The 27,267-nt window shown below is 49.5% G+C and overlaps 2 long non-coding RNA genes across 4 annotated transcripts in view; one reads left to right on the top strand and one right to left on the bottom strand.

Moving 5' to 3' along the window:
• Positions 1–27,267, top strand: part of LOC138683548 (uncharacterized) — a 313,882-nt gene that overhangs the window by 7,867 nt on the left and 278,748 nt on the right. The window lies entirely within an intron of this gene.
• Positions 455–5,241, bottom strand: LOC138683549 (uncharacterized). 3 transcript variants are annotated; one of them, XR_011323050.1, is made up of 3 exons: positions 3,895–4,148; positions 1,050–3,297; positions 455–953 (listed from the first exon to the last, which is right to left on the bottom strand). It is a non-coding gene; the product is annotated as an uncharacterized lncRNA (long non-coding RNA). The 3 variants fall into 3 exon arrangements; XR_011323049.1 differs by lacking the exon at positions 455–953 and adding an exon at positions 4,677–5,241 and having other exon boundaries at positions 1,168–3,297; positions 3,895–3,993; XR_011323048.1 differs by lacking the exon at positions 455–953 and having other exon boundaries at positions 1,168–3,297; positions 3,895–5,241.

Here is a 27,267-nt window from a genome sequence, read left to right as displayed (position 1 = left end):
TCTTCTGAGCATCAGCTGGATGAGGGATGACTGACAGCTCAGCCCAGTAGAGACCAGCCACAGGCAGCAACTACTTACTGGGGGCACAGGGCTTACGTTGCCCTGCCCTTTCCCCACTCGCAGCCTGGGCAGTCATCTTCATTGCCTCCGTTCCAAAAAGCACCTGAGTGGCTGGAGTGTTTACAGCAGTCAAGTGCAAAGAACAGACAATTCGGGTGGTCGCTTCTGTCCCTGCCCCTGCCCCCCCCACCCCATTATCTAGAGAGGAGAAGCAGCACAGGGAACCTGCAAACGGTGGGGGGTGTCCCCTGGAGCAAGACCCAGGGACTGCTGTATCCCTCTGCATGTGGCATCAGGGTTGCGGGAGTGACAGCAGCCAGTCAACAGATGCTGGCAAGAGATTTAAAACAAAAAATAACACCTGGTTCAGGTGACAGCCTGAAGGAGGGCACAAGAGACCCAAAGCTGCTTTGTGCCAGAGGGGCAGCTCTGTTCAGCAGGGAACGCCGCATCCCAGCGCACCAGATGCGAGCGGCCCACCTGCAAGCGAGCGATACCCTGGCAACCCTGGGGCTCAGTTGGGGTGGGCGCACCTTTCCTCACCTCTGTGCTATCAGAACTCTGCTCTCCTAATCCTGCATGCACGCAAGGCTTCTTGTGCGGGGCTTGTCTCTTATCGAAGAGACGCTGCACGGTGTTACTTACCGCCCCGCCCTCCGGCATGCAAAGTAATTAGACGCGAAGCAGGGAAAGCAAAGAGGCCTGTCGGGATATTAGATGTCCTCAGCAGAGGACCACAGAGCCCTCGAGGTTCCATCTTTGCTCCCTACAGGAGCGTGGCTCCGCACTCCTTGCCGCTCCTGCCAGCAAGCGTCACAACTGCCCTTTGCTGCCTGCAACACGAAGTACCTGCACGGCCCGAGTACTGCTGCTTACAGAGCAAGAGGCGCTCGCTATAAAGCGGCAATGAAGAACAAGGACGGCCTGTCAAGATGGCAGGAGGAACATAGAGAGCCTCCAGCATTAGCCAGGCAGGGCTTGCAACTCACCTCGTGTCGTGGTTTAACGCCAGCCAGCAACAAAGCCCCACGCGACCGCTCACTCGCTCCCCCGCCCCCAGTGGGATGGGGAGACAATCGGAAGGGCGAAAGTGAGAAAACTCGTGGCTTGAAACGAAAACAGTTTAATCATTAAAAAGAAACAACAACAACAACAACTTGTAAGGAAAAGAAGAAGAAAAAATGACAGAAAGTGGGGTGCAGGCAGCATGCCAGGGGTCTGGAGCCTGACGGATGATGGGGGGGGTGGTGTGGAATATGGAGGAGGGAAAGGAAGCGGGGGAGGCAGGAGATAGGAGAGCAGGGGATGCGGGGGGAAACAACTCGCGTGGGTTAAAAACTCGAATGGGTGAAGGGGGCGGGCTGGAGCAGCAGGGGGCATATGGGGGAGAAACACACGCCGGGGAGAGGGTAGGTGAGGGTACAAAGGTGCATGGGGGGACACGGGTGGGGATGACCTACCCCAGGGAGTCCACCCGGGATCATCCACAGCAGGTAACTCACCTGGGATAACCCGCAACAGAGCATCCACACCAGATCATCCACGCAGGGAGGACCCCCAGCAATGCCCCTCAAACTGCCTGTGCTTCACCCCCAGTCTTCCCCAAACTGGGGAGTTTTTTTGCTTTTTCAAAATACTGTTTGGGGTGTGTTTCAGTGCTTTTTCCACAACATAAAAAGGGGTGATCTTTTGGTTGTGGTTTGTGCATGAAAATGGGGTGGGTTTTTTGCTTTCCAGCTGCACAAATCCAGGCGGATTTGGCTTTCCCAGGAGTCCCAAATTTGTTTCTTTTTTTCCATTGCAGACCCAGAATCAGGGGGTTTGGGGTTGTCCTGGTTTCAGCTGGAATAAAGTTAATTTTCTTCTGAGTAGCTGGTACAGGGCCATTTTGGATTTAGGATGAGAATAATGTTGGCAACACACCGATGCTGTAGTTGTTGCTAAGCGGTGTTTATACTAAGTCAAGGACCTTCCAGCTTCTCATACTGCCCTGCCAGCAGAGGCTGGGGGTGCACAAGAAGAGTCGCTGAGCTAAAGGAGGATTCCAGGTAAACAGGTCAGCTCGAAATACACCACCTCCTTTAAAAGTTAAGAGCGATTTGAACACTTAAAATCAGCATTTAGGCTAATCGATACCATTTTGAACACCTTCTTAGCATACAAGTAAACACTCTTGCCGGTGTTGGAAAACGTCTCCTCCCTTCCTTACAGCACTGCTGCAGGGAGATAACCCTGGGAGGCTGTGGGATGAGGTCGTACGCAATCAGAATCTATGCTTACGGATCCACCACAACAGCTACAGCCCTTGCGCTGCTGCTGCTGCTGCTTTGCATCTTGCTTGTTTGGTGAATAAAGCTGAAAGTGAAGTGGAAAACTTCAAAGAGCAAAATGAAAAATAAAGAATAAATCTCAATAATTCACTTTACACTAAAAAGGTGTGCCCATGTTTATATACGTCCAATAAAAATACTTATACTGTAAAAGTATTTGATTTTCCTTTTCCATTACCTTAACTTGCACAGCTCTGAATTCATACCATTAAATTATCTCTCTCCAAAGTACACAGTTATAACGGGACTAGGGGTTTTTGTGTGTGTTACATAATGAGGAGGGACACCTGGCCAGCTGAGCTGCCCAAGAGAGGTGCTACTGAACTGCCAGGGAAACGCACCATTGAAAGCCAGACAGAAAGAAAGTACTTCAGAGCAGTCCGTCAAAACATCAGGAAAAAAAACCCCCATAACATTCAGTTGCCTCTCTTTTTAAACGTTTAGAAAAATACCTAACTGCTTACATACACCTAACAAATCATATACTACAGCTATTTGGCAGTTAGTTCAAACAATGCAGGTCAATTTGTAAAATCCCCAGTGCTGCAATACCTCAGACTACCAAAAAGGACTGGCGGATTTCCTAATGCTTTTGGCAGTACTGAAGCATGCAGAGCAACACTTTTTCATGTTATCTCGACTGTTACAACTGAGAAACCAAAGACCAGTGATGCCATCAACTCTAGGAAGATGGGCTGTGCTTGGGTCTTTGGAAGGAAATTGACTTTTTTTTTCTTTCTTTCTTTTTTTAAAGAGAGTGAAAAGTCTCATTACTGATGACTTCTACTGTCAAGTCGATTACCTCTGAAGATCCACTCTGATGGGAAGTTCATAAAACAAAATTTCTTTGAGTGAGAAAGACTTCCATTTTGGAAAATCTCTTTCCAACTGAAGTCAAAATTACACACTGTAAGTTAAAGGAAAAAATACATTACTGAAGCAGTAACTCATCAAAAACACCTCAGGACTCACTGTCACTAGTTACAAGGCTGCTAATGCTTCCTGGGAAAGCCTGGAAAACACACAGCTGTGTCGCCAGTTTGTTCTGTTCTGTCCACGTCTCTTCTTTGACCTTGATTGCTTTTAATACAGATGCTAATTATCTCAGTAACGTTTTTTGAGTACTACTATAAGATATTTAAAAAAAAAAAATCATTGACTGTAAAAGCATAAAGGTTTTATCATGAAAACAAAGTCTGTTTCTTCCAAACAGCTGAACTCTTACGAACAGTTGCTTCCCTCTTTTAGTACAAAATTATTTTCACTATGTCATTTACTAGCAAGTGCACAGAAACAGAAGATTATATGCTTTCAGGAAGAGAGAATAAACTGAGGGAAGTAAACTTTGTATAGGTGTAACATGCTCCAGAACAGAACTTATTTTTAGTATTTGTGTGTTGAAATATTTCATGTAAAAAAATGCAGGAGAGTTGGCACACTCTTAATGTTAAAGTCCATACTGCAAGTACCTTTGGAAAAATGCAGACACACATTGTAGGTGTACCTTGTAATTACAGACCACTACGGAATCTTTCCATCTGTCTCGTACCGTCACGGCAGAAGAAAGGGCAACCATGGCGAAACGGTGCCAGCTGACATCCAGCTGAGAGAAGGAAAAAACCTTTTAGCATAAAGCTGGGTAGGAATCCAAAGCTGCCTTTTTTTTGTGGAGACAGTACAACTGAGCGGAGGAAAAAGTATTTTTGCATCATCTTCGGTACAGTTGTTGACACAGGCCACTAGAGCTTTTGCATTTTTCAGACAACCGTGCCTTTTTTTTCTTTTTCCATTCTTTTTTGACTCAGTGGCAACTTTACTTTCACTAGAACTCACTTTCCTAGATACATGCAGGTGACAGACATAGAGACTTACATACATTTTCTCAAGCCTTAGTATAGCCAAGGCTTCATCACCCTATATGTCCCAAGTTGAGTATTTTTGCTAAAGAGCACAGCAACACAACTGTCCTTGTGAACTGCCTCGTTGCAAAAAAGGAATGATTTTTTTCCAGGCCGTTGCTCCAAACGGGCAAGATCTTTTAAAACCGCAGTTGTGCCACCAAACCCACTGCTCAGGGTCCCTCCTAGCTTTTGACTGCCCTGAGATTTAACAGGCACACGCTCCATTCCATCTTCCAACAGCAAAAATACGTTAACGCTCTCGGACCCAGAGCGCAACCCTACGGATGTCCACGCACACAGCCTGCCGTTTTGATGAGGAGTCACCGAGCATCCCTGCAAGCACAGCTGCGCACACCAGATCGGTTTCACCTGCGCCGCGAGTTACCGGTTTCGGTGAACGTAGTTTCTGACGCTTTAAACCGAAAACCGTATCTCGATGCTTTGCCACAGTAGAAACGACCCATCGCTAGAACGCTACAAAAACGCAGTAACACCAATTGCAAACCCACAGCAGCAACAGCTCCAGAAATATTTAGACCAGGAACAAGGGAGAAAAATAAAACAGCTTCATCTGACGCACAGGGGAGCGGCAGGCAGAGAAAAGGGTCGGCATTCTGAGCCCTTACAGAAAACGGGCATTCTCCTTCCATTCCTCAGCCCATTCGTTAAGGTCTAAATACCGCAACACTACTACGGCAACGTCGAGAGTAGGGAACAGCAGCCCTGCCACTCGACTTGCCATTGACCCATGCTATTTACGTAGCAGGACGCGTACGCAGAGGGACACGTTTTGCCACACACAACCCTGAACTTCCTGAGAATTTACGTTTACCAAAAAAAGCCATCTGGAACATATTGCCAAACAACGTTTGGCAATAAAGCTTTGATGTGCTTGACACACGCAAGTTTTTGGTCACTTGCTATTTGCTTCCTGTTGCTGCTGCTGTTCTTCCTTCAGAAACTCTACTTGTAGCCAAGTTATTCACTACTGGTACAAGCATTTGCCTTCCTGGTATTACCAGCACATTCGCAGAGGCAAGTAACTTCATTAAAGCCTGTTTTAGTTGTTTAAAGGCAGCTTTCCCAGCATCAGTCCAATCTATAAATTCATTGTTTGAGGTTCTGAGCTGCTCGTATAAAGGTCGGACCAGCAAGCCACAATTTGCAATCCACAGGCGACACCACCCAACCATTCCCAGAAATGCTCGCCATTCTTTTAAAGTCTTAGGTTCAGGGAGACGACAGGTTGCCTCCTTTGTCTCAGTTCCTAATTGTCTCTGTCCTTTCAGGATTTCAAAACCCAAATAGGTTACTTCTCTCTGGGTTATTTGGGCTTTTTATTTTGACACTCGATATCCACTGATTCCTAAAAAGTTCAAAAGGCTAATAGTTAACTTTGTGCATTGTTCTTTCGTCTCAACTACAATTAATAAATCATCCACATATTATAACAGGATTCCTTGATTGATTATTTTCTTTCTTCCAAATCTCTAATTCTCGTGCCAATTGATTTCCAAAAATGGTAGGGCTGTTCTTAAAGCCTTGAGGCAAAACTGTCCATGTATATTGCGTTTTTCTCCCAGTCTCAGGATTTTCCCATTCCAAAGCAAAAAGCTCTTGACTATTGGGATCCAAGGGAATACAGAAAAAGGCATCTTTTCAGTCTAACACTGTGAACCATTCTTGTTTCTCTGTTAGAGTTGTTAACAAAGTATAAGGATTTGCCACTACCGGATGAATATCTTGTACTATTTGATTTATTGCTCTAACGTCTTGAACCAGCCTGTAATCTTTTCCATTAGCCTTTTTAACAGGCAAAATTGGGGTATTATATTTGGATTCACATTCTATTAACAATTTGTACTTTAGAAATTTTTGCATTATCGGTACTAACCATTTCCGACCTTCCAGTTTTAGGGGGTATTGTTTAATTCTTACCAGACTTGATCCTGGCTTTAAATCAATTCTCACAGGTTCTGCTTTTTGGATTTACCAGGAACTTCCCAGCCCAGACGACTGGCATTATTCGCTTCGACTGGTATGATCCTCTGCTTTCGCTGACCGTCCTGTAACAACAAAGCCACTGCTTCGATATGTTTAGTTTCTGGAATTAGAATTTTAATCTCACCATTTTAAAATTTCATTTCTGTTTCCAATTTCTCAAGTAGGTCTCGCCCTAACAGGTGTTTAGGAGAATTTGGCAAATACAGAAACTGATGAGTGACCTATTGCTTTCCTAATTTCATTGTCAAAGGTTTAAAGCAGGGTCTAGGCTCTCGTTCACCTGTCGCACCAACAACACCAATTTGTTTCTTCAGAACTTAATTCCCCCTCTAAGGTATTTAAAACTGAAAAGGTGGCTCCAGTGTCAACTAAAAATTCAATTTTCTGTTCTCCCAGGTTAGCTGTAACCAGAGGTTCTGCTGGGAGACTCCCCTCCGGTCCCTGTCAGATACTTTCACTCAACTTTCCCATAAAAGGGGGAACTTGCTGAGATTGTGCAGTCAAAACTGGGATCACTTGTGACCTTGTAGGTTTTAGGGGATATTCCCCTTTCCAGTGTCCTTCTTGTTTACAGTATGCACACTGATTCTGTCCCGGGGCTGGTTTAATCCCCCTGGTGACCCCAATACAGTCAACAGTGACCCAAATACTTGTCCCATTCTTCGACCACATCCCCTTCCTCGGGGAATAACTCCTCTGCCTCGTCCCACACCAGCTCCTACTTCCAGAGCAGCTATTAACCTTGCATTCATTTGACTCTGTAATTCATCTCTATTTCTATATGCCACCCAAGCAACTTCTAATAATTTTTCCCCAATCTCAAGAATCTGCTCCTTGTAATTTTTGTCATTTCATTCTGAGATCATCAGAGGATCGTCCTATAAATAAAGGAGCCAATTGAGCTTTTCCTTCTTCAGACTCAGGATCCATATTAGTATATTTCCTAGCAGCATCTTTTAATCTGCTTAGAAATTCAGTGGGAGACTCTTTTCTGTCTTGTTAAATTTCATATAATTTAGACATGTTAATTGCCTAGGCAAAGCATTTCTGATTCCAAATAAAATCAATTTTTAAAATTGATTAAGACTTAACACCTTAGAGACTCATATCTGCTTCACTGCCCCTCAACAGCCCACGCCCCACAGCTCCAATCGTCTCATAAAACACTGTCGGCACGGCTGTCTGCAAAGCTCACCGATGGCTACTAGAGCCAAGATGACTGTACAACCCCTGCCTAAAGGATTAAGGCAAATCAAGATTGCACCCATAGACTCTTATTGCTCTTCAAACTACCCCTGACTCTAGATCCACGGGCAGAGCAGCTCCAAGTCAAACGCTCCCATGCACACAACACAGAACATTCAAGACCCTAGGGACTGTTCCCGAATCACATGCCGCGCTCCCTGAGCACAAAGACTGATGATGGCGTCGAAAGCCAAGGAAGGTCGAAGGCACACAAGACAGACTACACACCGCCACAGACACAGGCTGGAACTGCCCTGCCCGGCACACGCTGGTCTCAGGCTGAAAAGCAACCCACTCCCTTCATCTGCCCAAACAGGACTGCTCCTGCCCTCTTACTCTAACTTTAAAAAAACCCCTCCCGGCATTTCCGAGCTGTGTCCCTCCCTCCCAGCCGCTCCCAGCCCATGTCCCTCAACTTTCAGAGGGCCGAGGGTACGAATCCATCCTCCGCAAAAATCACATGGGCTAACTGGGATGATCCAGCAGTCGCCAGGTTCCTCTTCATCATCTGTAGTGAAGACAAAAAAAAAAACCAACACCACCAACAAAATCAGAAGAGGCAGTAAGTAACCCATCAGCCAACACCAGCTACTTTCCCAACACCCCACTTAATCTCACACACCACAGCGTTATGCTTACCTGCTCATTCCAGAGTCACACCCTGCGACCATCATCTCTCACGGTACCTGAGACAGCAAGACACGCAAAATTAGCACAGCACTCGAGAGAAGTCACCGGCCCCATGCTCCTCCTCCCTAATCCACAGCTCACCTCAAAGGCTCATCCCAGTCCAAAGCTGGCCCGCACAGTGCCTGCAAAACAAAGGTAAACGCTTAACTGAGCAACCACCTAATACTTCGATATTCAACACCGGCCCAGCCCACAACCACCTCACCTCCTCAGACTGCACATTGGCCTGCGGCTTCACCCCTCCGAGGCTGCGTGCACCACCTGCAAAAACCAAAGCAGGAGACGCATGCTGAGAGGCTGCCCGAAACCGCAGCCTGCCTGGACCAATTCGCAGCTCCCTCTCCTTTACCTTGGCCGCTCAACTACCCCGTTCTTTCATCAAGAGCTTGCCACCTCAAGGCATGCGTATCGTCTGCATAAAAACAAACAAGGGATGCTTCCAACTTTGCCAACAATGTGACACCTCCAAAGGAACAGTTCCTTTAACCCAGTAGTCACGACTCACCTTGCCCGAGTCACCTCCGGTACCGATGGCCCGCTTCGCTCCTTGCTTCCTACCTTCAAAATAAAGGGAAAAAAAGAACCCTATCAGCTAGTCATAGTGCCACCAGCCACATCTTCCCTCCGATTCCTCTCACGGACCCACCTTATGCTCCGCTCCCCTCCTCCGTCGCTCTGTGGCACGCAACTTGTCCCTCTGCATCTGAAAAAACCCATATTGAACGAGTCACCTGGATGCAGAGCAAGAGCTTAACAATTCCAGAGGTCTTGACTCCATCTACGAAGACCATCTGGAGTCAACTACAGTCTACCATCTTAGAAAAAAGTGGCCAAACTTTAAGCCCATCACGTGCAAGACTTAACACCTTAGAGAATCATATCTGCTTCACTGCCCCTTAACAGCCCATGCCCTACAGCTCCAATCACAACACTATCGGCACAGCTGTCTGCAAAGCTCACCAACGGCTACTAGAGCCAAGATGACTGTACAACCATTGAGGAGCCCCTATCAAAAACTTTTGTGGCATGGCCGAGCATTCATCAAAATTTTTTCGGCTCCAGCCAAGACCCCGTCGAAAATTTTTATGGTGCAGGCCGAGTCCCCGTCGAAAATATCGTCAGCGCTGTCCGAACCTCTGTAGAATGAGAGCGGGCCGAGCCCCCGTCGAAAATTTTTTCGGGGTCAGCCGAGCCCCCGTCGAAAAAATTTTTGGCGCTGTCCGAGCCCCCGTCGAATTAGGGCCGGCCGAGCTCCTGTTGAAAATTTTTTTGGGGTCTGCCGAGGCCCCGTCGAAAATATTTTTGGCGATCTCCGAGCCCTCATTGAAAATTTTTTGACGGCCGGCCGAGCCCCCGTCAAAAACTTTTTCGGTGCCTGCCAAGCCCCCATTGAAAATTTTTTCGGCGCCGGCCAAGACCTGGTTGAAATTTTTTTCGGCTCCAGCAGAGCCCACATCAAAAATATTTTCGGGGCCAGCTGAGCCCCCGTCGAAAATTTTTTCGGGGCCGGTCGAGCTCCCGTCTAAAATTATTTCCGTGCCGGCCAAGCCCCTGTCAAAAATATTTTCGGTGCCAGCCGAGCCCCCTTCGAAAATATTTTCGGTGCTGTCCGAGCCCCCATCGAATGAGGGCTGCCCGAGCCAGCATTGAAAATTTTTTCGGGGTCGGCCTAGCTGCCATCTAAGATTTTTTCAGGGGCTGCCGAGCCCCCTTTGAAAATTTTTTGTGGCCGGTCGAGCCCCTGTCGAAAATTTTTTCAGCGCCGGGCAAGCACCCTTCAAAAATTTTTCGCGGCCGGTCGTGCCCCGTCGAAAATTTTTATGGCGCCGGACAAGTCCCCGTCGAAAATTATCTCGGCACCGGCCCAGCCCCCTTCGACAATATTTTTGGGACCAGCTGAGCTCCCGTCGAAAATTTTTTTGGTGCCGGAAGAGCCCCCGTCGAAAATTTTTTCGGAGCCAGTCGAGCCCCCGTTGAAAATTCTCACGGCGCCGGCTGAGTCCCCATCGAAAATTTTTTCGGGGCAGGTCGAGCCCCTGTCAAAAATTTTTTCGTCAGCCAGCCAAGCCCCCGTCGAAAACTTTTTTGGTGCCAGCCGAGCCCAAGTCGAAAATTTTTTCAGGGTTGGCGGAGCCCCCATCTAAGATTTTTCAGCGCCGGGCGAGCACCCTTTTGAAAATTTTTTCGGGGCCGGCCGAGCCCCTGTCGAAAATTTTTTTGGTGCCGGCCGAGCCCCGGTCGAAAATTTTTTTCGGCTCCAGCCGAGCCCACGTCGAAAATATTTTCGGCGCCGGCCAAGCCCCCTTCGAAAATATTTTCGGCGCTGGCCGAGCATCTGTCAAAAATTATCTCGGCACCGGCCGAGCCCCCTTGGACAATATTTTCGGGACCGGCCGAGCTCCCATTGAAAAGTTTTTTGGTGCCGGGCGAGCACCCGTCGAAAATTTTTTCGGGGCCAGCCGAGCCCCCGTCGAAGAGTTTTTCAGCGCCGGCCAAGCCCCCGTCGAAAATTTGTTCAGGGCAGGCCAAGCCTCTGTCGAAAATTTTTTCGGTGCTCTCCAAGCCCCCGTCGACAATTTTTTCAGGGCCAGCCGAGCTCCCGTCAAAAATTTTTTTGGGGCCGGCCGAGCCCCCTTCGAAAATATTTTCGGGGTCGGCCGAGCCCCCGTCGAAGATTTTTTCAGCGCCGGCCGAGACCCCGTTGAAATTTTTTTCGGCTCCAGCTGAGCCCCCGTCAAAAATTTTTTCGGGGTCGGCCGAGCTCCCACCAAAAATATGTTCGGTGCTGGCCGAGCCCCCGTCGAAAGTATTGTCGGCGCTGTCCGAGCCCCCATCAAATGAGAGCCGGCCGAGCCCCCGCCAAAAATTTTTTTGGGGTCGGCCAAGCCCCCGTCAAAAATTCTTACGGCGCCGGCCGAGCCCCCGTCGAAAATATTTTCGGCGCTGTCCAAGCCCCCATCGACAATTTTTTGAGGGCCGTCCGAGCCCCCTTCGAAAATTTTTTCAGCGCCGGCTGTAGCGTTCGCCGCATATCAAGGTGCCACGATTAGATCACTGATCACCCCCCAGACCAGGGAAAGAGACAGATAACACACACAGTGTGAGCGCCAACTTCCGCCTTTTATTGCGCAGTCAATTCCTTTTATACTAACAAGGATAGGCGGGATTACAGACACATCATAAGGCTGCGACTAACCCTCTAACTTTCCGTGACATCGCGAGATCTTCCGAACGCTGAACCCTACATCTCCCCCCTCTCTATGATGAGTTGGCTTCTATTGTTATGAACAATTCCACACCAAGAAATAACTATGTAAAGTACTATGAGTATAAACATATCTCTACAACTAAGTTGAAACACTCTATCTTAAACACCCGTAAATGTCCCATTTACCCTGAAGAGCAAAGAGCTCCCTTATAGAAATTCACACAGGAGGTAGATTGAAAGTTATACAGATACATCATGAGGCTTGGAAAGAATTACTTCTATTACTCTATAAAGTTTATCATTGGTGCACTGATGTTAAGGCTTAATGTCTGAGGCACCTGGATTCCTGGCTGCGAGCTCTGACAGCCGGATCCCATAAAGGCACGTATTGATGGACTCTGAGAGGGACGTCATCCAGATACACATCAGGGTCCCCCAGTTGGCTTCGCATCCACTGCCAAAAATTTGTAGCGGATACCCAAGGTGTCACAAGCCAGGAAAGGATGACAGCGATCTGTAGGAAAAACACTCAAACACTATGAGGTTAGGGCAGGACGAATCATACGACTAGGAACCCATTTCAGTAGCCCTTCAGGTGTCTGTACACAGGCATACCCTCGCCCAAGACAATGCAACTCAAACGGCCCTTCCCATTGGCGTGTCTGAAGGTCACGTACGCGGACCAACGGGTAGGGACCTTTCTCTTCCGTGTTCGTAAAGTGTCGTTGCGCCGCCGTCTCTTCCAAGTCCCCTCGAACTGTCTGATTTAATGAAGTTAATGCAGTTAACAGAAGACGCTGTGTACGGAGAGCAGGTGTGTTTTCCTGTAACCAGGAGGGCTCCTCCTGCTCCCCTTCCCTAAGCCGATCGAGTGAGGCCTTTAAAGTTCGATGTGCTCGTTCTACAATGGCCTGGCCGGTGCTATTATGAGGGATGCCATTTTTACTTAACAAGCTGAACAAGGTAAAATTATTACAATAGCTAAAATCACAATAACTACAATAATGCCCATAATTCTTTGAGCCAACCCATTACCCCTAATGACCCAAACCATGAGGACTATGAGGAAGATGAACCATCCATACATTCTTGTGTCATCTTGCTCCGCGAACTCAGCCCAGCAATCGGTAGGTGACAGCTTTCCGTGGGCGTCCCCACAGAGGCAACGATGGCCTCACCGTACACCAGCCCGATGCTCTTCGGAAAATCCCGGTATTTATACATTTGCAGAGGAACGGGTTTCAGCACACGTGGCCAGCGGGTGCCAAAAGTCCGCCTCAGTTGCAATCTATGACGCATGCGCTCGCTGGCCAGGCGTTCTGCACGAGTCATAGCCATCTTGTCTATTGGTTCGTGGGCTTTATGATGCGGTTGCGGTGCACAGAGAATCTTGACCTGTTATGTTAACCAAGGTGACCTATACATTAGTTTTTGACTGAGGTGGTATTCATATTGCCACACCATCTATGATGCTCCAGATGATGATGGTCGTGCAAATTCAACAGGAGGCCGTCGTGGGCCTGTATCTGTGGAAACACAATCAACCTCGTTCCCAGGTTATTAATGGAAATAGACCTTACCCCTAATTTTGGCTTAAACTAACTTTTACGTTTACCCCACACTATCTTCCTGTAATCACACTATGTTTAATCAAATTATGCTTAACACACTTTTTACCTAAAGCAAGTTCTATATACAATAAGGCACGCTGTTCTAAAACCCTCTGAAGGACTCAATGTCCGCTAGTCCTCTAAAGTGTAATACTCTATTAGTCAGAATCTGTCGGATCAGTGGCTCCAGCACCCGCCGGTGCCGTCCCAGTTGCCATTGGGACAAAGTCTTTAATTTCTCAAGGACTTTCCAGTGAAATGCCTCCCCCCCCCCCTTTTTTTTTTTCTTTTTTTTTTTTTTTTTACTCTCCTCCAATGCCTCTCCCTCTCGTCCGCAGACGCTACTGCAGGCGGCTCCGCGTCTATCGCGGGCGCAGTTGGTTTCACCGTCTCTGGTTCCGAGAGGCGGGATGGATGAAAGGGCGGTGGCGGGGGGGGCGGATGGTTCTGCCCAGGGGCCGGCCGCGGCCGCGCCTGGCGGCGGCCATTCCATGGCCGGCTGAGACGCACCGCTGCAAGGCGGCGGAGGGGGGGGCGGAAAGGAAGGGAGGAGGGAGGGGCGGAGGAAGCGCCGGAGGGGGCGCAGCTGACGGCTCAGCAGGCACAGGCTCAGGCAAAGGCTCAGGAGGCTCAGTACGCTCTCCCGGCAAGGGCGCCTGATTTCCCCCGCGGGGGGTGTTTCCTCCTCTGCCACAGTCTCCAACCCCCGCTGCCTCCCAGTTATCCCCTCCGCGGGTGGCCGTTCCTCCCACTCTCTCAACTAACGGTACAAATCTCCCTTAACGTCCCCGCCTGGATCCCAGTCCAAGAGGCACTCCCCCAAGTCCTTCCGAACCTCCCGCCGTAACTCCTCCCATGGACACTGCGGACGGGGCTCGTCCGTCCCCGCTGGTACCGTCCCTATCGGAAAAACCTCCATCTCTGTTGTACTCTCCGTGTCCACGCTCTCAGTCAGAGATGGACTGCTCTGTGAGCCCCGCTCCACAGCCGCCCACTCCGTCTGAGTCTGACTCACTGTCCCTGGGGGCACTGCCCCCCTTGTTTTTGAGCCGGCGCTTCATCCGCAAACAAAACAGCTCGCGCCGCCGACCAACACTCCCCAGCTTTCCGTCCTGCCGTAACTACCTCCTCCACTCTCCCCCACGCTTGTAATCGTTCCGCAGCTCCGCGCTCACCCGCGAGTGCCGACTGGAGCAACAGTTCCCGAATCTCTCCCCAATTTGGGGGACTTAATACTTCTTTGGGAGAGCCCATCCCTCCCCGGCGCAGCACCCATTGGATGCATTCGCCTGTGGGGCCCCTCCTAATCGTTCCGTGAGCACCCACCTTATCAGCCAACACTTTCAACACCTGAATCACTTGCGCAAGCTTCATCGTCGCCTAGTGCGACCGATCACGTCGGGGTCACCATTATGTAGCGTTCGCCGCATATCAAGGTGCCACGATTAGATCACTGATCACCCCCCAGACCAGGGAAAGAGACAGATAACACACACAGTGTGAGCGCCAACTTCCGCCTTTTATTGCGCAGTCAATTCCTTTTATACTAACAAGGATAGGCGGGATTACAGACACCTCATAAGGCTGCGACTAACCCTCTAACTTTCCGTGACATCGCGAGATCTTCCGAACGCTGAACCCTACAGCCGGCCAAGCCCCTGTCGAAAATATTTTCGGTGCCGGCTGAGGCCCCTTCTAAAGTATTTTTGGCGCTGTCCAAGCACTCATTGAAAATTTTTTGACGGCCGGCAGAGCCCCCGTCAAAAATTTTTTCGGCTCCAGCCAAGTCCACGTCGAAAATATTTTCGGCGCCGGCTGAGCCCCATTCGAAAATATTTTCGGTGCCGGCCGAGCCCACATCGAAAATTTTTTGGGGTCGGCCGAGCCCCCGTTGAAAGCATTGTCGGCGCTGTCCGAGCCCCCATCGAAAATTGTTTCGGGGTCGGCCGAGCCCCCGTCAAAAAAATTTTTGGTGCTGTCCGAGCCCCCGTCGACATTTTTTTGAGGGCCGGCCGAACCCCCGTCGAAAATTTTTTTGAGGGCCGGCTGAGCCCCCGTCGAAAACTTTTTCGGCGCCGGCCGAGACCCCGTTGAAATTTTTTTCGGCTCCAGCCGAGCCCATGTCGAAAATATTTTTGGCACCGGCCGAGCCCCCTTCAACAATATTTTTGGGACCGGCCGAGTCCCTGTCGAAAATATTTTCAGTGCTGTCCGAGCCCCCATCGAATGAGGGCCGGCCGAACCCCTGTAGAAAATTATTTCAGGGCCATTTGAGCCCCGGTCTAAAATTTTTGCGGGGTCGGCCGAGCCCCCTTCGAAAATATTTTTGGTGCTGTCCGAGCCCCCGTCGAAAATTTTTTCAGGGCCGGCCGAACCCCCGTCGAAAATTTTTTCCATGCCAGTCGAGCCCCAGTCGAAAATTTTTTTGGTGCCGTCCCAGCCCTATTCAAAAATATTTTCGGTACCAGCCGAGCCCCCGTCGAAAATTTTTTCAGGGCAGGCCGAGTCCCCGTCGAATATTTTTTCGTGGCAGCCGAGCCCCCTTCAAAAATTTTTGCGAGGCTGGTCGAGCCCCTGTCGAAAATTTTTTCGTCAGCCAGCCAATCCCCTGTCGAAAACTTTTTTGGTGCCAGCCGAGCCCCAGTCGAAAATTTTTTCAGGGTCGGCCGAGCCCTGGTCGAAAATTTTTTCAGCACCGGCCGAGCCTCCTTCGAATATTTTTTCTGGGGCGGCTGAGCCCCCGTCGAAAATTTTTTCGGGGCCAGTTGTGCCCCGTCGAAAATTTTTATGGCGCCGGACAAGTCCCCGTCGAAAATTATCTCGGCACCAGCCAAGCCCCCTTCGACAATATTTTCGGGACCGGCTGAGCTCCTGTCGAAAATTTTTTTGGTGCTGGAAGAGCCCTCATCGAAAATTTTTGCGGTGCCGGCCGAGCCCCCATCGAAAATTTTTACGGCGCAGGCCGAGTCCCGGTCTAAAATATTGTCAGCGCTATCCGAGCCACCGTCGAATTAGGGCCGGCCGAGCCCCTGTCGAAAATTTTTTCAAGGCCGGCCAAGCCCCTGTTGAAAATTTTTTTGGGGTCTGCCAAGGCCCCGTCGAAAATATTTTTGGCACTGGCCAAGCCCTCATTGAAAATTTTTTGACGGCCGGCCGAGTCCCCGTCAAAAATTTTTTCGGTGCCAGCCAAACCCCTGTCGAAAACTTTTTTGGTGCCGGCCGAGCCCACGTCAAAAATATTTTCGGGGCCAGCCGAGCCCCTGTTGAAAATTTTTTTGGTGCCAGTCGAGCCCCCTTCAAATATTTTTTCAGCGCCGGCCAAGCCCCCGTCTAAAATTTTTTCCGTGCTGGCCAAGCCCCTGTCGAAAATATTTTCGGTGCCGGCTGAGCCCCCTTCAAAAATATTTTTGGTGCTGTCCGAGCCTCCGTCGAATGAGGGCCGCCCGAGCCCCCATCGAAAATTTTTGCGGTGCCAGCCGAGCCCCCGTCGAAAATTTTTACGGCGCTGTCCGAGCCCCCGTCAAATAAGAGCCAGCCGAGCCCCTGTCGAAAATTTTTCAGGGTCGGCTGAGCCTCCGTCGAAAAAATTTTTGGCGCTATCCGAGTCCTCATCGAAAATTTGTTCGGTGCCGTCCGAGCCCCCGTCGAAAATATTTTCGGCGCTCTCCGAGCCCCCGTCGACAATTTTTTGAGGGCCGGCCGAGCCCCCGTCGAAAATTTTTTCGGGGCCGGCTGAGCCCCAGTCGAAAATTTTTTCAGCGCCATCGGAGCCCCCGTCTAAAATTTTTTTGGCGCCGGACGAGCCCCCTTTGAAAATATTTTCGGCGCTGTCCGAGCCCCCGTCGAAAATTTTTTCAGGGCCGGCCGAGCCCCCGTCGAAAATTTTTTCGCTGCTGGCCAAGCCCCAGTCGAAAATATTTTTGGTACCAGCCGAGCACCCTTCGAAAATATTTTCGGTACCGGCTGAGCCCCCATCGAAAATTTTTTTGTGGTGGCTGAGCCCCCTTCGAAAATTTTTTCAGGGCCGGTCGAGCCCCTGTCGAAAATTTTTCATCAGCCAGCCAAGCCCCCGTCGAAAACTTTTTTGGTGCCAGCCGAGCCCCAGTCAAAAATTTTTTCAGGGTCGGCCGAGTCCCCGTCGAAAATATTTTCGGTGCTGTCCGAGCCCCCGTTGAATGAGGGCTGGCCGAGCTCCCTTCAAAAATTTTTTCAGCGCCGGCCAAGCCCCATTCGAAAATATTTTCGGTGCCGGCCAAGCCCATGTCGAAAATATTTTCAGGGCCAGCGGAGCCCGCGTCGAACATTTTTTCGGGGTTGGCCGAGCCCCCGTCGAAGATTTTATCAGTACCGGCCAAGCCCCCTTCGAATATTTTTTCAGAGGCAGCTGAGCCCCTGTCGAAAATTTTTTCGGGGTCGGCCTGAGACAAGGGGAGTCAAAAGAATCTCAGTAGACATAATAAAGGGGGGTGAAAGATGATGTTTAGTGCTTACATTGCTGAAATTAGCTGAGGTAGAGACAGTCCTTGATAAGAAGAGCTGGTCCCAAGAACCAGCCAATGAGGTAAAGACAGTCCTTGATAAGAAGCAGGAGCAGGCCCCAAGAGCCAGCTAAGACTGGTCTTGCGGCTTGGGTGAATACCAAGAAATCACTGAGCCTGCGCAAGGAAAGAGGTTACTAGTGGTGACGAAGAGGAGTCATCTATCTTCATCTCTGTGACCACCAGACGACCACCATAAAGAGGCCCTGCGCAGGCGCAGTTGGGAGGGGACTATGGAAATGACCTCTCGGAGCTAATTTTAATATGAAGCGGGGATAGGTCATGCATATGTATAGGCGTATTGTGAATATGTAATACCTGACTGTATAAACTTGAGGCGAACTGCCGAGTCGCGCGGGCACGACTTTGGTGGGACTAACCCCCGTGCTGCCCAGCGCTGAATGAACATACCTACTTTACAATCTCACTGATTGTGGAGTCTGTTTTCCGCACGTCAGTTTGGCGAGCCAGCCAGGAGACTCTCTGCTCGGCTGCGGGACAGACTGCGGAGTGGACACCCCTCGGCGCGCCCCGAGCACTTTCCTCGAAGGAACCTCCGCTGCCAGCCGCTCACAGCAGACAACAACCTCCTGAAGCCGTGGACCAAACAGTCTGTTTGTCACGGATTAATCCAAACAGCACTGGAACAAGGCGATGCCCCTGAACATTTACAATACATAGATGACATCATCGTGTGGGGCAATGAGGCAGAAGAAGTGTTTGAGAAGGGGAAAAGAATAATTGAGATTCTTCTGAAAGCTGGTTTCGCCATAAAGAAAAGCAAGGTCAAGGGACCTGCACAGGAGATTCAGTTCTTGGGAATAAAATGGCAGGATGGACGCCGTCATGTCCCTATGGAGGTGGTTAACAAGATAGCATCTATGTCTCCACCAGCTAACAAGAAAGAAACACAAGCTTTCCTAGGCCTTGTGGGGTTCTGGAGAATGCATATTCCAGGTTACAGTCAGCTTGTGAGCCCTCTCTATCGAGTAACGCGGAAAAAGAACTATTTTGAATGGGGCCCTGAACAACAACAAGCCTTTGAGCATATCAGACAAGAAATAGCTCGTGCAGTAGCTCTTGGGCCTGTCCGGACAGGACCAGATGTGCAAAATATACTCTACACTGCAGCTGGGGATCATGGTCTCACCTGGAGCCTGTGGCAGAAAACACCAGGAGAAACCCGAGGTCGACCATTAGGGTTTTGGAGCCGGGGGTACCGAGGATCAGAAGCCCACTACACCCCGACTGAAAAAGAGATACTAGCAGCATATGAGGGGGTTCGAGCCGCTTCAGAAGTTGTTGGTACAGAAGCATATCTCCTCTTGGCACCACGATTGCCCGTGCTACACTGGATGTTCAAAGGAAACATCCCCTCTACACATCATGCAACCAGCACTACATGGAGTAAGTGGATAGCATTGATCACGCAACGGGCTCGACTGGGGAAATCTAACCGCCCAGGAATTCTGGAAGAGATCATGGACTGGCCAGAAGGCAGAGATTTTGGAGCATCACCTGAGGAGGTGGCTCGTGCCCAAGAGGCACCACCATAGAATGAGTTACCAGAAGACGAAAGGTGTTATGCTTTGTTTACTGATGGATCCTGTCGTGTGGTAGGGAACCATCGGAAGTGGAAAGCTGCTGTGTGGAGTCCCACACGCCAAGTCGTTGAGGCCACTGAAGGAGAAGGCGAGTCAAGTCAGTTTGCAGAAGTGAAAGCCATCCAACTAGCCCTAAACATTGCTGAACGAGAAAAATGGCCGGTACTCTACCTCTATACTGACTCCTGGATGGTGGCTAATGCCCTATGGGGGTGGCTACAGCAGTGGAAGAAGACCAATTGGCAACGCAGGGGTAAACCCATCTGGGCAGCAGCATTGTGGCAGGACATTGCTGCCCGTGTAGAACACATAACTCTAAGGGTACGTCATGTAGATGCTCACGTGCCCAAAAGCTGTGCCACTGAAGAACATCGAAATAATGAACAGGTAGACAAGGCTGCCAAAATAGAAATAGCTCAGGTGGACCTGGACTGGGAGCGTAAAGGTGAGCTATTTGTAGCTCAATGGGCCCATGAGACATCGGGACATCTAGGGAGAGATGCAACATATAGGTGGGCTCGTGATCGAGGGGTGGACCTGACCATGGAGGCCATCACACAGGTCACTCATGAATGTGAAACATGTGCTGCAATCAAACGAGCCACCAGAGTAAAGTCTCCCTGGAACAGAGGGCGGTGGCTGGGTTTTCGATATGGCGAGGCCTGGCAAATTGACTACATTGGACCACTGCCGCGAACACGCCAAGGCAAGCGCTACATACTCACCATGGTGGAAGCAACTACTGGTTGGCTAGAAACATATCCTGTAAACCATGCCACTGCCCAAAACACCATCTTAGGCCTCGAAAGGCAAATTTTATGGCGACACGGTACCCCAGAAAGAATTGAATCAGACAATGGGACTCATTTCCGAAATAACCTCATAAGCTCCTGGGCAAAGAAACATGGCATTGAGTGGGTGTACCACATACCCTATCACCCGCAAGCATCTGGGAAAATTGAGAGATATAATGGACTGTTGAAGACTATGTTGAGAGCGCTAGGCAATGGGACATGGAAGCATTGGGATACAAATTTAGCAGAAGCCACTTGGCTAGTTAACACCAGAGGATCTGCTAACCGTCCTGGTCCTGCCCAAACAAAACCCCTACATACTGTGGGAGGAGATAAGGTCCCCATAGTGCACATGGGGAAGTGGCTGGGGAAGGTAGTGTGGATTGCACCTCCCATGGGAAAAGGCAAACCCATTCATGGGATTGTCTTTGCTCAGGGACCTGGGTGTACTTGGTGGGTAATGCGGAAGGATGGGGAGACCCAGTGTGTGCCTCAAGGACATTTAACCTTGGGGGAAAAATAATCTGTGATGTGAGTTGTATGTTGTAGGAAGTAATGTAGCAGGAATGACCTGAACTGCAGAGGAGTGAACTTCGCAAGGAACCAGACAAGTGCATCGGTGACCCAAACCAAGCTGATGTTGGGGCCCAACGATCGAACATACTGCTTCTCCTGTCCTGACCACTCATCTTGATGGATGGGGCCCAAGTCATAACCTGTATGTGAACATCAGGAAGAGTGGAAGAAGCCCATGGAATATCTATCTCTTAAAGGACAGGGGATAGTAATTAATAAGAATGTATAAATCCGTACGTTGGGTATAAAAGTGGTTTAAGTATGTAGTTTCAGTTGTAAGTGTTGGTAAGAAAGGATTTCAGTAACGAGAATTAAATACAATAGTAGGGTTAGAAGATATCTGTATTAAGTTATGTGGGACCTGAGCAGGACGCAAATGGTATGGAATAAGGGGTGGAGATTGTATTGGGTCTGGCTGAGATGGAGTTAATACTCCCCATAGCAGCCCTCATAGCACTGTGCTCTGCATCAGTAGCTAGAAAGGTGTTGATAGCACACCAGTGTTTTGGCTACAGCTGAGCAGTGCTGGCACAGCATCAAGGCTGTCTCTCCAACATTTTTGCCCCCCCCTCAATGGCAGGCTGGGGCAGGGCAAGATCTTGGGAGGGGACATAACCAGGACAGCTGACCTAAACCAACCAAACAGATATTCCATACCATATGACGTCAGCTCAGATAAAAAAGCTAAGTAAAGGGAGACGGAAGGGGGGGGCATTTTGTCTTCCGGAGCAACCACTACGCGTACTGAAGCCCTGCTTCCCGAGAAGTGGCTAGACATCACCTGCTGATGGGAAGTAGAGAATAACATCATTTGTTCTTTCTTTGCTTTCGCACATGCAACCTTTGCTATCACTTTATTAAACTGTCCTTATCTTGACCCACGAGCCTTTTGTTATATTTTCTCTCCCCCGTCCAGCTGAGGGGGAGTGATAGAGCGGCTTTGGTGGGCACCTGGCATCCAACCAGGGTCAACCCACTACAGTCTTTTTAATGGTAGGACTGTGCTTCCACCCCTGGGGCAGTCGATTCCAGGTGTATTGGACACCTCTCCATGTGAAAGCAAACTGTGGCCTGCACTCTGCTGCCAAAGGAATGGAGAAAAATGCATTGGCAATATCAATTGTAGCATACCACGTGGCTGCCTTTGATGCCAGTTCATATTGGAGCTCTAACATGTCTGGTACAGCAGCACTCAGTGGCGGTGTCACTTCATTCAGGCCGCGATAATCTACTGTTAACCTCCACCCTCCATCAGACTTTTGCACTGGCCATATAGGACTATTAAAAGGTGAATGAGTCCTGCTGATGACTCCTTGGCTCTCTAGATGATGAATCAGCTCATGGATGGGAGCCAGGGAGTCTCGGTTTGTCCGATATTGCCGACGGTGCACCATCCTGGTAGCGATTGGCACCTGTTGTTCTTCAACTTGCAACAATCCCACAATGAAGGGATCTTCCGAGAGGCCAGGCAGAGTAGATAGCAGTTTGATCTTCTCTGCATTTACAGTGGCTACACCAAAAGCCCATCGGTACCCCTTTGGGTCCTTGAAGTACCCTCTCTTGAGGTAGTCAATGCCAAGGATACAAGGGGCCTCTGGGCCGGTCACAATGGGGTGCTTTTCCCACTTGTCCCCTGTCAAGCTCACTTCAGCCTCCAGTATAGTCAATTCTTGGCATCCCCCTGTCACTCCAGAGATCCAGATGGGTTCCGTGCCCCTGTATCCTGATGGCATCAGTGTACACTGTGCACCAGTGTCTACCAAAGCCTTATACTTCTGTGGGTCTGATGTGCCAGGCCATCGAATCCACACAGTCCAGTATATCCGGTCATCCCTTTCCTCCTCCTGGCCGAAGGCAGGGACCCTCTATTGCTGTTCCTCATCAGAATATTCACTGTCCGATCCTTGCTGTACCAGACCAGAAGTCCCCTCACCAGAATCAAGGGAGGTAGTTTCAGTTCTTCTATGCCTGGAGGATCGCTGAGTGCTTTCTTGGGCCTCTACAGCAACTACGCTGACAGCCTTCTTCTTGGGTGACCCCTTCTTAACAGCCGTCTTCCCTCTCAGTTCACGCACACGGGCTTCCAGCTTAAAGGTGGGTTCACCATCCCACTTCCTCATGTCCTCCCCTTGGTCACGCAGGAAGAACCAGAGTGTACCACGTGGCATACGCCTTGGGCTCCCTTTCCCTCTGACTGGGGCAGGAGAGGACTGATTTCTTGGAGCATCCCTAACAGCCAAGGCACTGTCCTGTAGGGATGAGGAAACACAGAGATTTTCTTCAAAGTTTTGGAGCCAAGACGACACTTTCTCCACAGTTGGTGTTTCCATATCTGGACAATACATTGCTGCCAAGCTGTTAGAATACAATGCTGGGGCACCTTGAATCACCTTTCGCCACATGGCCCGTGTGCACAGGACATCCTCTGGATCTTTGGAGACTTCCTCATCATCTAGATCACTGTAGATGACTTCCACCACTGCTAACTCTCTCAGGTACTGGATGCCTTCATCTGCGGTAGTCCACTTTTCTGAGGAATTGACAAGATCTTCCTTGAATGGATATCTTGCCCTCACACTTGAGAGAAGCCGGCTCCAGAGACTGCAAACTGCTGCCTCTTTTCCAATTCCTCTTTCAATTCCCTGGTTTCTAGCGAGGGATCCCAGCTGTTGGGCTTCCTTGCCTTCCAGTTGCTGACTATCAGCCCCGTTATCCCAGCATCGGAGCAGCCAGGCAGCAATCCGCTCACCTGGCTGGCGGCTGTAATCTTTCCGCAAGTCCCGAAGTTCTGAGGACGTCAGGGACCGGGTAGTTTCCGCTTCCTGTTTAAGTTCCCTCACTCCTTCCTCCAATTTCCTTACCGAAGGACCAGCTTCTAGATCAAGCCTTTCCTCTTCTTCTTCTTCCCTCACTAATCGATGGTATGGACCCGTTGATCTCCTTGTCCACTGCTTCCTTTTCACTATTGGGGCAATTACTGTAGTTGTTGTTGTTGTTTGGGTCCCTATCTCGAGCATGGTGTCCTCAGATGCAGTCTGGGTCCCTGCCTCAACCATGGTCCTCTGAGAGTGTTGAACTATGGCTCGGTAGGCATAGGCCAGGCCCCAGTACAGTGCGAGAAGCTGCTGGTTTTCATTGGGATAGGCAAGGCACCCTTCTATCAGGTGGCGTGTCAGTTTGCCAGGGTTACTTGCCTGTTCAGATGTAAAATCCCAGATTATGGGAGGTGATAACTGTCCTAGGAATCTGCCCAAATCCTTCCATATACCCTGCCACCCAGGCACCGGTCGCTTGAGGGCACATTTCAGTATTGCCTCACCTAAAACTTGCCTTCTCTTATACCAGGACGAGACCAGATTCCACAATACCCATAATATGCCACCAGTATTAATTATTAGTATTAAACAGCTTACATAAGGGTGAACAAGGACCTCGGGAGCCTGCATAATAAAACCATTCACATCAATGCCTGGTAGGGAGAGGGAGATGTGTTCCCTCATCTCCTCCACAAGATAGCTCCCACAACACAGCAAAGCCATCAGTGCCAGGACAAAGCACATAGACATTATTTGTATTAGCACGTTCCCGCGTTCCTTCATTCTCCCCACAAGATAGCTCCCACAGCACAACAAAGGCATCAGTGCCAGGACAAAGCACGCAGCCATTATTTGCATTAACATGTTCCCAAACTCAGCAAGCTAGAGATAAGCAAGCAGCTAACAAGCTCCGTGACCTGCACAGGAGCTTGCCACTTAATAACTAGCTATAGAATGCTTAATGCAAAACTGCCGTTGTCTTGCCCCACGTTGGGCGCCAAAAAAGACTGTAGTGGGTTGACCCTGGTTGGATGCCAGGTGCCCACCAAAGCCGCTCTATCACTCCCCCTCAGCTGGACGGGGGAGAGAAAATATAACAAAAGGCTCGTGGGTCAAGATAAGGACAGTTTAATAAAGTGATAGCAAAGGTTGCATGTGCGAAAGCAAAGAAAGAACAAATGATGTTATTCTCTACTTCCCATCAGCAGGTGATGTCTAGCCACTTCTCGGGAAGCAGGGCTTCAGTACGCGTAGTGGTTGCTCCGGAAGACAAAATGCCCCCCCCTTCCGTCTCCCTTTACTTAGCTTTTTTATCTGAGCTGACGTCATATGGTATGGAATATCTGTTTGGTTGGTTTAGGTCAGCTGTCCTGGTTATGTCCCCTCCCAAGATCTTGCCCTGCCCCAGCCTGCCATTGAGGGGGGGGCAAAAATGTTGGAGAGACAGCCTTGATGCTGTGCCAGCACTGCTCAGCTGTAGCCAAAACACTGGTGTGCTATCAACACCTTTCTAGCTACTGATGCAGAGCACAGTGCTATGAGGGCTGCTATGGGGAGTATTAACTCCATCTCAGCCAGACCCAATACACTGTTTTACAAGGGGACCCTGTAAAAGTACGGGCCGGGGCAGCTGGTAAATCGCACAGAGACGTCTGGCGTGCAGCGTAGTCCCCGTATGGGAGGAGGGTACCCTGTACGGGGGGATTTGCTGACCGATAGAGCGGCCGCTAGCGATCTTGGGGGTAGATCGAGCAAATCCGGGGTGATCGCTGCATCCCAGTGTTGGGAGCCAGGACGGACCTGTTGATGACTGGTATATAAGAGGCAGGAGAAGGGTAAGCGCACCCCTGTTGCGGAGTAACAGGCAGGGGAATTTTTTTGGCACCAACGGCCTGGCTGGGTATAGGCAAAGGCTGTGTCTGTGCAGGCATCTCAGCGTTAACGGAGATGGATGTTGGGGGGGGTGGAGATAGTTGTGTAGAGAATGTCCCCCCAACTCCAGTGGGGTAGGCTGACGCGGCAGCCGTGGAGGCAGCAGAGGGGGTCACCGCCGCGCAGACAGCGGCGGCTGCCTGCCGGTCCGCCCTCATTGTCTCCAGCATGTCTCGAATTACCTTCCAGTGCTCTGCTTATTTTTTCATCTCCTTTACCTTACCCCCCCTGCAGCTAGTAGCGTCCCACAGCGCCTTGCCTATATTATCCCAGGTCGCTTCTTCAAACGCGACATTTACACTCGGGATAAGTTCTTTCTTCCAGGCCCATAAAAGTAACCCCTTTAACACAGAATTATCAAATTTCAGTCCTCTCTCAGAGAGAAAATGACGAAGGAGCTTTAGGACTGCTTCCTGCTCTTTGTCCAACCCCATCTCCTTCTCCGACCGCTCACCTTATCAGGGCAAGATTCAAGCTTTCGCGCGTCTCCTCGTTTTCCCAGCTCAGGGCGAGATTCAAACTTATGCGCGTCCCAGCTCAGCCGAAGCTCATGCCGTGCTTCCCAGCTTAGCTGAAGCTCATGCCATCCTGCCGGGGCAGCAGGAACACTCTCGGCCGGCTCCTCCGCTCCCTCATCGGTTCAGCTGCACCAGAAATTCTTGTAGAGACGATAAAGTGCTGATCTGAGGGTCCCTGTTTGGGCGCCAAATGTTGCGGAGGATCCACAGGGGACATCACACACAGCCCAATGTGATCAAGTGAAGTTCATTTACTACCACGTTTGACACAGTTATATATCTTATGTGCTTGTGCACGCGCCTTATACAATACTCTAATTGGTACAATACCCCGGTTCACGCGACACTATCTTATCCTCTATTGGCTGTGCGAGCTTCTTCACGAGGTGTCCAGCAGTTACTTATCTCATTCTTCGGCATCCAGGAGTTGTTTGTCAGGCTCTTCTTATCTTCCTTTTTCCCAGCGTACAAGGACACAGCGTCCTTGTCTGCTCCAGCACTTTGTAAACTTATGCTTCGTTCCCACCCAACGGCTGGATTGCTCACATGCCTTCGCCCAGCCAAGAAATCCTCAACACACCCCCTCGCAATTGCGCTTGGTTTATTGGGGTAAGTGGACCCCCTCCCAATTGCGCTTGGTTTATTTTTGCAGCTGCTGAAGGTTGTCAACTGGAGTGATGCTTGTATGATGTGAATGTTTGGAAATTTATGTTAAAGATTTTGTGTGGGTATGTGGAAATGATATGTTGAAATTTATAGGTGTATGTATGTTTGTTAAAGTGTGAATGTCTTTACGTATTAATGGGGTGATTCCTTGCTTTGTATGTGGGCTTGCAACTGGACTATATAATAATTAGCATCCGGCTTGGGTTTTGTTGAAGTGTAAATCTTGTGGGAGAAGCTGGTACTGTACATCTAGCGGACAGAAACCAGACTGGCCTTGAGTGTTTTCTCCAGATTCCACACTGTTATGATTGGAAAAGAGCTCACTAAGAATCCAAAATACTGAGATTGGTGTGTAAAGGAAAATTTAATTCCAGAAATTTGGGATGTGTGGGAGGAAAACTGGGGAAGACTGTAAAAGAAGTGTAAGAAACAATTTGCATTGAAGCTTATTAAAAGGAGAAGCCAAGATCAAACTTAAGAATTATTAGGAGGAGATATAAAATGGGAAACAATCAAGGAGGAATATTGAGGAAAAGTCCTCTGGGTTGTGTAATTGCCCACTGGAAAGATATTGTTGGGACCGGAGGTATGGAAAGTAAAAAGAACCTTATTAAATACTGCAATCAGTGGTGGCCGTTGTATAAGTTAGAAAGTGATGCTAAGTGGCCACTTAATGGGTCACTAGATTATAATACTCTATTACAACTAATGCTGTTTTTAAGGAGAGAAGGAAAATGGGATGAGGTTTCGTATGCAGACATGTTTTTCACCCTCC

Source organism: Haliaeetus albicilla, chromosome W (assembly GCF_947461875.1).
Source record: "Haliaeetus albicilla chromosome W, bHalAlb1.1, whole genome shotgun sequence".
In the NCBI taxonomy this organism is placed as follows: Eukaryota; Metazoa; Chordata; class Aves; order Accipitriformes; family Accipitridae; genus Haliaeetus; species Haliaeetus albicilla.
Note: the sequence above shows the minus strand (reverse complement) of the source record. Positions and strands in the feature narration are given on the sequence as shown.